At 46.6% G+C, this 14,134-nt stretch overlaps 1 long non-coding RNA gene across 1 annotated transcript in view; it reads right to left on the bottom strand.

Annotated features, from left to right (window-relative positions):
* LOC147139192 (uncharacterized) overlaps window positions 1-7,272 on the bottom strand; it is a 58,909-nt gene extending 51,637 nt beyond the window's left edge. The window contains exon 1 of the long non-coding RNA XR_015088883.1: window positions 7,146-7,272. This is a non-coding gene — a long non-coding RNA (uncharacterized LOC147139192). The remainder of the gene's footprint in view (window positions 1-7,145) is intronic.
* Window positions 7,273-14,134: the final 6,862 nt, after the last annotated feature.

Below are 14,134 nucleotides of genomic sequence, written 5' to 3'. Positions count from 1 at the left end.
CAAAGAAGATTAGCCCGGAGACAAAACTGCCGTCTCTGATCGGCCCGACAGTACAGTACGCCTTTCCTCCTGGATTACTCCTCCCGCAGCCCGTCTCCTCATTTGGAGCCATCCATCCATTGCTTTGCCTCCATCTCCCATCCCCAAAGAACTCGGGGGGCTGGGTGGGATGCTTGTCTTCAAAGCTTCTCCCCTCCTCCCGTCCCCATAATTCCTCACATCATTACCAAGTTTGCAAAACTTAATTTTAGCAATTACACGTGCAATTAATTAATAAATGTGCTGTCATTACAGCCCCTTGTGCGATCTGAGCCCCATGAATGGGATGTTGAAAAATGAACTGCGAGCGCTTCACACAGAGAGGGAGGGAAGAATGGAAGGAATGAGATTGTTAGGAAGGGATTGTCAAGTTAATCGTTTAAGGGGCTGCTGTTCTATCAGGCGCAAGTCAGTCGGGAGCCTGAGGGACGGACTAAAGACGGGAAGCCGGGAGGACCGGCGCAGCAAGACGACCGAGAGTGAAACGGGTCGCCACGGACATCAAATCGGAACAGAAGGCCATTGAAGCGGACGCCTGAGTCGCCCGTGACCTGGACGGGCGGCGTTACCCGCGAATGACCCAGCTCCTCACCCTTAAGCTAAAGCTGGGCTCACGCCGAGCCATTTTCACAGTCTCAGACTACAAACCGAAAGTCAGGGGGAAGTTTGAGAGTTGGACTGGAGTCACGGCTATCGTTTAGTGCAAGGTGGTCCTCTCGGCTGTTTTAGATCAGTCTCTGGACCTCGTCTTGGCCCTGTGACCATATCAAACGTGTTTGACATCATCACAAGTCTTTCGGTCTTTGCGGTGCTGCAAAACGCGACCAATAGATGCGCTCCAACAAAACTGAAAACAGGAAACTTTGCAAACAATGAGGAGAGCGGCATGGACCAATGGGAAACAGCGGCAAAAATGCGACTGCTACGAAGAACGTGGACTGTCCAAAATGCCAAAATGTCTTGTAGTCAGGGACCCTGCAAAATTCACTCTTTCTTTGGCAAATTTTAGTCTGAGACTTGGCTGTGACTAAAAACTATAACCTGTCTTTCAATGTGAGCAGGTGAGCGATGATTTGGTCTTTCCAAGAGTCTTTTCCAAATCTTTGCAAAGTCTTCTGACGCCCGGACACCCTGCAGCCAAGACTCGTTTTGGTTGCTTGTATCACAACTTTGTCCTCACGCTCACTACCGAAGGCTCGCGGTGCCGAAGGTGGGACCAAAGACCAATCGGTAAAAGAACGTCTTCGCTTTTTGCATCAACTCTCTCTTAACCACAATGCTCAATCTTGTAAACCTGCGCCAAATGAAAAAGAACTCTGGTATAGATTTCACATCATTTTTCAGTCTGGAAAAAAAAATGGAAGCCTCTCAGCAGAAATGCTCCTGCCGGTGGTGGCAAGATGTGAGGAACATCAAAATGTTGAGTCACACAGCAGATCTGAACTGTGAAAAATTACCTGAAATGCTCTGCACTCTTCCAATTCCTTATCTACACGCCAGCCAATCAAAACAACAACTTTTCCTGCTTTTTTAAGCGGAAAAGGGGGCAATTCCACAAATTAAAATGCTTAAATGACAGCCAATCAGGCTTGTAATTCCGTCTGGTATAATTAGAGGCTGGGAAAACTAATTACTGCGGAGAAACCCAACTCTGCTCTTACTCTCGTTCCTCCCACTACTACAGCAACCCTCATCACCCAGATCAGGTGACGGCTATCAAACTCGTTAGGCTGGCAGCGCGCACACACATTGTGCACTTGAGCGAGCAGCTAGGCCAAAAACTGGAGGAGTTGGTGATGATGAGGAAGATGAAGCAGAGGTAATCAAGAAAAAGTGGCCACAACAACAGATTGGGGCCTTGATCAGAAGCACAGAGCCAGACATTTAAAAAAAACAACAAAAAAAACGATGAGTGAAAATATACAGAGAGGAGATCAAATAAATTTAAAAAAATAGCGAACCCAAGTATGCATCCAATTATAATTGTAATCCGATCGGATTAAAGAAATGTCCATGCAAATGTAGCCACTGACTTCGCCGACTGATGAAGCGGCATCAGGAGCAGTTGTTTCCGATTCTTGCTCAAGGACGCTTGCTCACAAGGGCTGGGGATGGAACCCACAAGCTCTAGGTTGGGAAATAACCGCTCTAGCATTGAGCCATGCCGCCCCACTCCTCGTAATGCCGGTGTGCGTCGTATTTCCGAGCTTCGGGAAACCGAAACTTCAGTGCGCCTGCACGGCGTGTTAGTCGAAGCCTTTTAAGCGCTGCACAACGTTTAGCCCCTTTCGCTTCCCTGCCATGACAGCGTAATGAGGAGGTAGCGCCGTGAGGACGCACTCATTACATAAAATTCCGGAAACTTGGGGGCAAGGGGGGTGTAGTGGGTGCTGATGAGGCAACTTGTAGCTGAGGTGCACATTGTTTACTCACAATGCTTGCTGCAACCCTCCATATTCTGTCGGTCACATTTTCTGAGTGGTGAGGAAGTGAGTACACTGTAACTAAGTAAAATAAAAAAGTGAGTGTGTACATTGCCCTCAAATCACATTGTGAAGCGAGATGAGGGAGCCCGTTTCCAAGGTGACCAGAGTCTCGTTTTTCGCCAGCGGCCCATTCCCAACCTGTTACCAAATGAGCCAGCGCAGCACCACTAAAGCTTCAAAGAGCAGCAGCCTGCGAGCCGCCACGGGGGCCTCTCATGTCGGGAAAGCCGATACTGTAGCCACGGCTTCAAGATTTCAGCTCAAGCCATGAAGAAAGATGGACAGACACACAGGTTGTAGCCCTCAATTGATAAATCAATTCGCACTCTTCTCTTTTTTGGGGAGCAATTATCGAGGCGGTTTATTTTCATCAGCTTCAACCCGCGGTGATGGCAGCACATCCAATCATTTACTTTCTGGGACTTTTTCAAAAGTTTGCGTAAAATTCACTTGATAGTCGGATGGAAACATTCAGTTCCAAGTCGGTCAAGTCTCATCCTTACCCCCAACTCAAACCTTCATTTCTTGCTGTTTCTTTCCTTCTCTCATTTCGTTCATGCCTGCAGGTTGCTGAGCTTCAAAGTTCATTTCTACCCAGGTTAAGTGTTTTCTAACAGTTTTGAAATGAGTGATCTTGGTCTATTTTTTTTTTCATGTTACAAAAACCTGCCATTTCAACAGGGGTGTGCAGACTTTTTATATCTAATGTGGCCTCGAGGCACATTGGGGCAGAACTGTGGGCTACCGTTGCTATCCACTAGCACCGAGTTGGCAATTGAGCTAAGCGCGGTTGATAATTCAAAGTAAAAAAAAAAAAGAACAAATGAAATGAACGCTGCAAAGTAAGCTAGTATTTGAAAAAAATGTGAATGATCAATGCAAAGGGTTATTAGCCAAATATTTATATTATTTTCAAGTATTTTAAACAAATTCCTTTTAATGACAATGACATCAGCAAATTACTAAAAGCTAGTGAGTGTTTACAATGATTTCCTAAATTGTAGCTGATTGTGAGTGGAGAGAAAGAGAGTGTGTGTGCACACGTGCGTACGAGTTTGCATTCATCACGTCTTGGGGGCATCGATCGCTTTCCACCATAGTGTAGCTCGTACTACCTGAGACAAATTCCTCCCGTGTTTTACATACTTGGCCTATAAACGTCATTCTGATTCTGATTCTGATCTTTCATGAGGACCACTTGCCATGTGGGGACTGCTGAAATGTGGCCCCCAGTACGGAGGACCAAAGAAAAGGCACTGTTGCAACTATTGTCCACAAGAGAGTGCCAAAGAGACCCGGCTGTCCCCACAACACACATAAACCAGAATATGTGTGTGCGTGTGTGTGCGTGCGCGTGCGCGTGCGTGTGCATGTTCACGCACGGAAACGACAGCCGGTAAACGCAGGAAGCTCCTCTTCGTCCTATTCTTTCCTAGCAGATTTCATGTTTTCTGGTGGTACACTAGAGAAGGCCATCAGATTTGGTCATGTATGGGAGGGCCGCGAAAAGAACCCTCACCCCGGTCAGGTAACTGACACACTTAGAGTTTCTATTCATCTCAACTTGTCCCTGTGGTTTTCTTGCCACTTCATCCTGGCCCGAATGCGATCATCTGCTCCCCCTGAATCCACCTCGCTGCCTGCTGATCCATCGGTCTGTCTCCCTGCCTGTCTGTCTGTCTCGGTCTGCGCTCTCTCACCAGGGTTTGATTACAGCCTCAATTGACGCCCTGTAAGACGAGTAAAAGCCAGCGATTCTCTGGAGGCTCCAGGGAGGGGAGAGGGGGGGCGGGGGGGGGGCGCGGCCAGGTTTCGTACCTGGGAGGGTGCAGTGCTCTGGGATTAGGAGTGGCCGAGAGGCCCGTGGGCATGATGGAGGGACGGATGGGTGGATCCACTGACTGATGATTGCGTGTCCCTGGGGCCAGAGAGACATAGATCACAGCAGGTAAAGAGAGACTGCGACCGACACTGCTGAGTTGAGTTACCTTCGTGCTCGGTACACTGAATGACGACTAACTCACCTCAATTCTTGTGAAAGATAATCGTTGATTTTGTAGTACACACACACGCTTTTATTTTTGTTTTTGGTCCTATTCTTTGGTCGGTGGTTGCTGTTTAAAAAAAAAAAGTGCTACATACAGTATATGAAGTCTTCGTTGGGCTGATTCTGGTCCTTGTTCATGAGTGGCGGCGGTAACACCAAAACAATGCCATAAATCACTCAGAAAGCAACAATCTCGAGGTATTCACTGTCAATTCTTGGAACTTTAACAAGTAAAAGACACGTTTTCAGCCTGTTCAATTCCAATGTCTGCATGATGAAGAGCAAAGGCAGTCTGGTCTTCTGGGTCTGCGTCACTGCCCAACCTCGCTGATGCACCTGTTGCAAGAGCTTGCTTCATCCCAGAAGAAGAAGCCTATTAATACAAGTGATTTTAAAGGAATATCCATCCATCCATCCATTTTTTTTCCACTTATCCAGGGTCAGGTAGCAGGGACAGCAACTTTAGAGGAGAACCCCAGACTTCCCTCTCCACAGCCAATTCGTCCAGCTTTTCCGGAGGGATCTCAAGACATTCTCTGGTTAGCCGGGAGTCAGAGTCTCTCCAGTGTGTCCCAGGTCATCACCGGGTCCTCCTGCCGGTGGGACATGCCCGCAACACCTCAACAGGGCGGCATCCAGGAGGCATCCTTATCGGATGCCCAAGCCACCTCATGTGACCTCTCTCAATGTGGATGAGCAGCATCTTATTCTATTCTGAGCCCCTCCCGGATGACCGAGCTTCTGACACTATCTCTAACGGAGAGCCCGGACACTGAGTAGGAAAGCCATTTCTGCCGCTTGTACCCGGAATCGTGTTCTTTTCATCACAACCCAAAGTTCGCGACCATAGGTGAGGGTAGGAACGTAGATGGCAAATCGAGAACTTCGCCTTCTGGCTCACCGCGAAAGACCGATGCGTCGGTGCGCCTCTCGATCTCCCGCTCCATCCTCCCCTCGCTCGTGAAAAACACCACTTAGGGCAGGATCTTTTCCCCGACTTGGAGAGGGCACTCCCGCCTTTTCTGACTGAGGACCACGGTCTCGGATTTGGAGGTGCTGATTTGCATCCAAACCACTTCAGACTCGTGAGGCGCTCCAGTCAGAGTTGGGTAGTTGATGACAAAGGACCGCCTTGGCGGAGTCCAACCATCACTGGAAACAAACCCGACTTACTGCTGGCAATGAAAGAATATGGCCTAGAGAATAGCTTTGCCTTAACGAGTGATGTACGCATTCATTGCGTGGGAGGTTTCCTCGCTCAAGTTCCTATAGGACTGCTATGGATACCAGAGATCAATTAGCCTTGCCATGTCTTTTAATCTGCGGTGATTCCGAACAGCAACGGCAGATCTGGATGAATTAACTCAATTACAGCTACAATTAAAAGACACCGTCACCACTTTCTCTCAGTCGCTCTCCTCCTTTCCGACAGTGCGCAATCTCGACAAAAAGAGGCACTAACACAGTACAAATATAGATTGCGTGCGTGTCTTCTTTAAGGAGACTGTTCCATTGAGATAAGTGTCGATTTTGGGTGTAATCTTACTTGTCAAATTAACATCAAAGAATGAGTCTGCCTTGACCGAGAGGAAGAACGGCTAAAGAGGAAATGAATTTGCTCTAATTGACGGATCATTTCCCAAACAGGCAGAGCAATGATTTAAAATGCTCTCCAGTTCCTTCCCACCTGAAGAGTTTAACTTGACGTAGATCAATTTGATTCCCTCGTTTATTCATAAAGACCCTCACATGTTTGAAATTCTGACACAGCTGCCCGTGGCATGCAGGATATCTAAAGTAGAGGAGTCTAATTGAATTGTAACGTAGAAAACTGTCCCACCGAACGGTAGAAAAGGCTCATTACACTACAGGTGACAGGATTCTACTTTGCAACAGGAACTAATTGTACAAACGGGACTTTTTTGCCACTTTATTTTGTCCGCCATTCGTCAGTAGTCAGTCATGAGTCAATTTTTCGCGATGGCCGCGGCGAGGAAAATAGTGAGTTGTTGTTGCTTTGGGAGACAGATTTGAGTGAGGGACCAGGTTGTGAACCGGCTTCCAAAGCGCTGTGAGTCAAAAATTAGAGACGGACCGGCCTATTGTAGCCCCGGAAAAAAGCCGAAAGACGGACGACGGAAGGGTCCCCACGTTGCGGACGGATGACGAATAACGAACGCTCAAGTTGTAGTAAAATGCCCAGCTCTGAATATCACTTTCAATGACATCTTCATAAAGTCATATGCAGTAAACAAAGGCAAATCCGGCCACTGGTAACGATTTTTCATTTTCATTCGTGAGACTTCACAGTCGGCTCTCCAAGGCAGCGATTAAGGAGAAAACCGCACCATGTTTTCCCAAGTTCAAACGTGGACATTTTGACAGCGACAACAGCGCCGGACGTTGCCGTTCTTTTTTGCATAGTCCGTAAGATAAGCGCAGGCATGTTGCGCCTCTTCCATGCCCATTCATGGCCACGCGTCGAGCACATCGTTCTCAAACACGCCATCCTTTTTGCCAAGTGACGTTGGAAAGGGTGATGGTGATCAAAACGTCAGCCGATGATGTGATACCTGCGTGTCGGCGATGCAGCTGACAGGAGCGTTAGCGGCTGTTGCGGCTGAATTATGCAGAGAGGGCGTTCTCCGCTTGGGGCCTGACAACTGTCGCCTGGGACAGCTGCCTGTCTGACTGGCGGCGCTCTCATCCTCCGCATAGTCACCTTCGGGAGATCACAAACAGGAGCACAAAGAACAGGAAATTTTGACTTGGATGGTTTTCCTTTTTTTGAAATCCCACATGAGGACAAATCATTGAATATGCTAACAATCGTCAGGCATATGGGCAGACGTTTTGGGCGTGTGAAATTAAATGTGAATAGCTGTCAAACTTGGTTGGGAGTTAAACCTTTTACTCAACTCAGATTTGACAGGATTTGGACTCTGCATACTATTAGAAGCAATAGCAATAGTTTGTATTTAATTCTATGACAGTTTCTGTTCAGAGAATGTACTTAGAACAAAATGCATTCAAGATTTTTAAGAAACGTACTGCACCAGAATAAATGATTGCCTAAGCCGCCATACTATACACAAACACAAAACTGCATGTCTGTGATGTGTTTATATGAATGCTTACATATTTTTAGAGAAAAGAGCATATTTCTTTCTGTGAGCAGGTAACAGGTGTGTTGGTGTAAAGCAGGATGGGTGGAGAAGTGTGATTACTGGAACATATGGCGAATTAGGAGTATCTCCTAACCTTTCAGTGCTCCACCCCTCCCCTTTTTTTTATCTCTGATTACTTGGCCCCTTACAGTTTGCCCTCCTTTCGTCATTTTCCTTTTTAGGATCACCTTCCCTTTCAAATTTTCAATGTTACGTTATGACTCCGGTGAGAGCAAAGACGCATATCGTCGCTGTCTAATTTTGTCATTTTGAAAAATGTTCACGTTCAGGGGATGTCTGCGACGCGGAAACCCCATCAACATAAAAATGTCCGAAAAATGATGGACCTAAGTGTTTTTCACAGGACCGCAACGATCTGGTTGTACATTTACATGCTTCAAACTCATTGTATTTACTTGATGCGACCGTTTTGAAGTTTATAGTCTATTTGGGCTGAGCGATGTTTGGAGCGCATTCCAATTCTTTCTTCCTCCTGCTTGGTGCCACGATGTGTCATGCTCCATTTACCGTCTCCTCCCTATGTCGCAAGTAGGCTGTATCTTGCCGTCATGTAATAAACCTCCGCCCTACACCTCCGTCCCACTCCTGCCACTCCTGTCAGCGTGTTTGTTGCCACCAATGGGATTTAGTGTCACACACACGGAGTTAATGCGTCTTAGGGCATGTTGACACACACCCCTGTCCCTCCCTCATGGAGCTGTGTGTTTACGTACGTCACTTAGGGTTCACCAAAACTCTTATCACTGTCGGACAGGATTCAACACTCCACCTCGGTGTCAAATTCAACACATCAATGTGTGTTTCTACTTATTTCTTGACATGGTATTAATACTTGGAGAATGCAACACACACTGTTATTTCGTGTCAGACGTTGCTGTTTACGTATGCACAAAAGCATCGTAGCCTGGAGTTGCCTCTGAAATCAGCTTCGCGAAACGTCGAAACGTTGACTGCGACCGTGCTGGCGAATCATCCGCAGACTACGTAAACTACATCAGTGGGCCGGAAGGTCACAGGTATCAAAATCTTCCTCCAAAAGTGGGCGTGGCCAGAGAGTCACATAACTCGATGAAGTACTTGTTGGGTTCCATTTTTCAAACGTGTGTCGCTGGATTATCCGCACGTTACGTTAGAAATAATCTAAAGTCTTTTTTTTCACAACAAAAATCGTTCGGGTTTCAAACCGCTGTTCGTCCGTCTTGCTTTGTCTGCGTCGCGCTCTTGGAAATGTCATTAACGCCTGTCTGCCAGCGTTGTCCAAATGTAGCAGACTGCGAGGCGTTATCTGGAACGCCGGGATTATTGGGCCCACTTATTTAACAAACAGAGGGCACCTTCTGTCTGACTGGGCACCGTGTCACCGTCGCGATAATATGAACGCGTATCAAGTTGGAGTCAAGCAGAACAATTCGAGTCAAGCCGCCGCAGGGCGCTCGCCGGCTTATCTCAACGGTGCTGCGGCCAAAGACAATTGGCATTATCTCCCAAACGTGTTATTACAAAGACGATCAAGGTAAAGTGAAGAAGAGGCGGCATGCGCGCAAAGATTCAAGCAAACACACCATAGATGAAGGCACACCTTCACAATGCCGGTTTATCTGAGAGGTCAAACTTTTTATTAACCCCCGGGGTCTATGTATTTGAACGCTTCCTCCCAAAGGACAAAAGATCTCCCTGAAGTGAATAACAATCACACGCATGAGTCTGATAGCTTTTTTAAAAAAGAGTGAAAGTGAGATAAATACGCCGCAATTGCTTCCCCCTTCTCCGAGCTGAATGTTGTGAACGTGCCGTTGGGTAATTTTTTTATGTGTTTAAAGGTTGAATCGTCAGAATTTTTGGAATCCATTAAAGTCGGAATGGCGAGAATCGGATGAAAACTGTGGAAGTAGAAGCACGCCCAAAAAGTGCGAGGAATAAAACAGAATAATAATACTAAAGGTGAATGGTGTAGAATAAACATATGTGTGAAGGCCGTCGCCTTCGCCTTCACACAATTAGTCACTGCGGTACAAAGGTAGGACCTAACCAAAGGAAAACAAGCAGAGAGAGAACAGGAGAGAGAAGTAATATTTAGCGAGAAAAACAATCTGGAGATTGTGAGCAAAGTTTTGGAATCGCATTTGTTGCAATTGCACTGATGATTCGGTCGCTATCATTTCTGACAACTTGAAGCCCCGATGCCACTGAGTGACAAGTGGCGAGTGTTTTCGACGGCACGTCCACGTCGATGTTCGTCAGGGTTCGGTCAACGTTGGCCAAAAGTTTTAGTGTTTTTTTCTTTTGCGACAAGAAAAGTACAGGCCAACGTCTGACGAACGTCTGACGACCGTTTGGCGAACGCTTGCGACCTTGAACGAAGCCTGCCGTGAAGGCGCATTTTTCAACAATCGGAAATGTTCGCCCCCGAGTGGGATAGGGGCTTAAGGAGCTCATTTTGGCCAGCTGGCAAGTCAACTCTGGTACGCTTTGGGTTCAACTTCTGTTCAAGTGTCAGCTCTGCGAGAACCAACCAAAAAAGGCAAATGGCAATCGCCCACAAAACCGGTATGTTAGCTAGCGCTTTTAGATCCATTTTCAAAGCTTTCTTGACAACGCCGGTGTGGAAACGGGGTCCAAAGGACCATTTTTCTTACCCAACACTACCGTGATGAGTCAAAAGCAGATGCACATGACAATTAAGGTGATTCTATCATCGACGATTTTTATTTGCGATGGGAACACCCAAACACACGAGGAGAGTTTGGGCAGTTGTAAAGGTTGACCTTGAGTAAGCAGGATTTAGTAGGCACTCCATTTGCCTCCGCAGCTTCTACTTCTCAAGGTGACAGTTGCATTCAGTGCCCTGCAGTGGCTTTTATAAAAACTTAATAAATAAATAACAATCATGATAATAAATGGAGGCGGGCGGCCTTGGCTGTCTGGCACGTTTTCGTTTCTTTGCAAGTGAAGTTATACCACGGAATGTGTTTACCAATGTTCGTGCAGTTTTCCACGTGAGAAGCAAAAAAGAAACATGACCTTTGTGAATAGTCGGAATGTGCGTTGAGTCGACGTTATCAGTAAATGTTTACCCCGATTGGCCAATGTTAAGATTGTAATGTGTGCAACACGGAGGGTGAAAGATTCTGTCGTTTATCTGCCATGCGGTGGCAACCGTTGGGGCAGAAAAGGAGTAGCTAGCCCAACAAATCCAAAGGCAAAGGCACTTTTTTCCCCACATTTATCAAATGTAATAATTTATTCTAATACAGAGAGCGATACATGTACAAAGTACTTGCAGCATGATATTTTTTCAACTTCCCGCAGTTAACCTTTGGCATATAAATGATTATATACTACCTTTGGCATAATGTCAATCTAATTTCTTATGAAATTGTGAAGTGAGTTATTTTGGTGGCGCCGGGCTCACTGAAACCCCGCCTCCCCCGTGTGGCTGCCACGCCCCTTTCATGGCGTCGTCTTAAAGGCGCCTGCCGCGCGAACCGACCACAAAACAGTAAATTAGGAATAAAGACGGAAGAACATATTGCGGAGGCTTACGTCATCGATCCGGAGTCCGAACGTGAATTTGAAATTTGAATTTAAATGAATGTCTTTTGGTGTTTCCTTTTCGTTCAAAGTCGAAAGTCATGTCGCCGTTTTTATTTATTTATTTATTTTTATTTGGATCTGGAAATTCCAAAAGTAGCTTTTGTGTCTTTACCATAGTAAACATTCAATGCTAAAACGGATGTCCTCTTACTAGCGTGTAAGTGGCGTAACACGGACGTTTATTTTTTTTATCCAACAAAATACGTCTGGCATATCGCGCTTGACAACAAAGCTAACGTTAGTGCATTAATGCTAATCATTTAGCTAGCAGTTTGATTTACTTCCAGCTGGCCTCTCCATCAGGTTTGATTGTGTGAATGGCGCCAATTTGAAGGTTTAATGTCCCGGCCAATCCACTTTGGTGCCGGGCAAGGTTAACCAGGCAGTCCTCTTGAGAAATGCAGATGCCGGACCAACGGCTGCTGCACGGTCTGTTGCCTGCTTCCAAAAATTCAGCACGGGGTGGCTCCCTCAATCTTAGAATTTGGGGGAATAATGTGTTTCTTCCATAAAATAAGAACAACATGTTTAAACAAGGTCAATAACAACTGAAAAAGGACGAGTGCGTGAGTGTTAGCATCTCCAGCGAAGTCGACTTTTTCCTCCATGGCGCAGCGTGTCCAGCAGGGTTGCATTAATTATACAATACTTGGTTGCTTTCGTCTAAGTGTACCCTTGGGGCTCTACATTGATAAACAGCCCGAGTGCACAAAACTGGTGATCCCGATTTTCGGGCTGACACAAGCGTCCGCCCACTTGCAGTTTGCTCGCTCGCGCTGCGATTGCAATGAACTCATCACTTTGATTTGAGGTCCAATTTCTTTTCTAGATGCTGGCATGTTTGGTGCTCTCCGGTTTCACGGCAGGTCGGGGTGGTATGAGAATGACCCGGCAGGTGGGGTCAGAGGTCACGGGGTCACGTACAGGACTCATGTTACACACAAGGAGACCGAAGACTGACCTTGTCATTCACGGTCAACAGATCAGAGCAGCCGAGCATTACTTGAACGGCCGGGCGACTCTCTCAACACGGCAGAGTCAGACCAGGACACATCATCATCATCATCATCATCATCATCATCATCCTCTATCCACGGTTACTTGACTGTAGGACCATTGAAATCAAATCATAACCACATAGCTCACATTATGTGCATGTAAGGAATAGTCTTGTCAAACTTGTATTTGTTGTGATTGTTATTATTCTCCCCAAAATATGTCGCATATTTTCCCTTGCTTCCAGAGGAAATTTGCCATCTGGATTTATCTAGATTTATGTTGTACACATTTATATTAGAGGCCCTTGCTCTGTCTGCGCTAACAGCAGACATTTGTCTCTCAATTTGCATTGTGTCGTATCGTCTCCCTCTTGTGCTCAGTAGTGAGCCATTTCATTATCATTTGTATTTTTTTTTTCCCCCCTTTCTCGTTGTGTTCGGGAGCTTGTTTTGTTTCCAAATGATTTAGCTGCAAACAGCAAACGCTCACACCGACCGGCACACACACTCCGTGCGATTCATCGGGCTTCAGTATCCTACGGTTAAGCATGAAAGCAAAGGTGAAACAAAATCTGTAAATTGCAGCGCAGGGAAAGGGGAAGAGAGCGAGCGAGCGAGCGAGCGAGCGAGCGAGGGTGGCGGGGAGAGACAGAGAGCTGTTATCAGACCGGGGACGTGTGTAACCGCATCCCCCTGCTAGTGTTTCTTGATCAGGTCACCTGACCAAAACCCGAGGCTGTGATTGGATGATTGGCTCTCGCAGTCAGGTAATGGTGTAAGGTGAGTGTGTGGGAACAGGAGAGGGTGATAAACTTGTGTGTGTGTGTGTGTGTGTGTGGGTGCGTGTGTGTGTGTGTGTGTATGCGTTTGTGCCAAGCACGTTAAGCTCTTTCTCCACTGCAGCCACAGGTCTTTCCTCAATAAGTCGTACAATAAGTAGTGTAAAACCAACCGTATTCTCATGCCACTTTTTGTTTCATCATTACAAGGTTCAGCAGGGAAGGTCACTCTCATTTATGATAGATTACTGTCTGGCCCGTTTGTGTTTCAAAGATAAAGATATCCTCTCTATTTTTGAAAGCATCATACAAATCAGAAAGCCGCCACTGTCTGTGGAGCCCGGAGGTGGTCAGGGACGGCAGCCGTAGGCGGACGGCATACTTGGCCCGTTTACCAATCAAATACATGGTGTGAGACCAGCGGCCTACCCTGTGCCGAGTCTTAAAATCTGAAGTTACGCGGCTCGGTGCAGTTAAAAAATGAAGTATTGGTGGCTGGGGAATAATCGATATAAAGCACTAATCGCAAGTGCGCATCGGATAGGCGGCTATTTGCTTCAACCCCAAGTGTGTCAACATTCTTTCTGGACGGCGGGAGGTCAGAGAGTGTCAGTCAGTGGGATGGGATTTTCTAGGAAGTGCACACAACACAACACAACACAACATCTCTCTCTCTCTCTCTCTCTCTCTCTCTCTCTCTCTCTCTCTCTCTCTCTCTCTCTCTCTCTCTCTCTCTCTCTCTCTCTCTCTCTCTCTCTCTCTCTCTCATGCGCACACAAAACACACGATCCCCCCTCAGCCCCTTTCGCTGGAAGAAACTGGCTGATTCTCAAACACCTGGTCATTACCATTGCTAATTAGGTACCATTTATCAGGTTTGTGTGTGTGTGTGTATGTGTGTGAGCGTGCGAGAGAAAGAGAAAGAGAGAGAGAGAGAGAGACAGGCAGACAGACAGAGAGAGAGAGACAGTTGTTTTTTATTTTCCAAATATACTGAACAGCA

The sequence above is a fragment of the Filicampus tigris genome, chromosome 12 (assembly GCF_054856515.1).
Source record: "Filicampus tigris isolate MCC_2025a chromosome 12, RoL_Ftig_1.0, whole genome shotgun sequence".
NCBI classification, from domain to species: Eukaryota; Metazoa; Chordata; class Actinopteri; order Syngnathiformes; family Syngnathidae; genus Filicampus; species Filicampus tigris.
The sequence above is the reverse complement of the archived record's forward strand: the minus strand, read 5'-3'. Positions and strand labels throughout refer to the sequence as shown.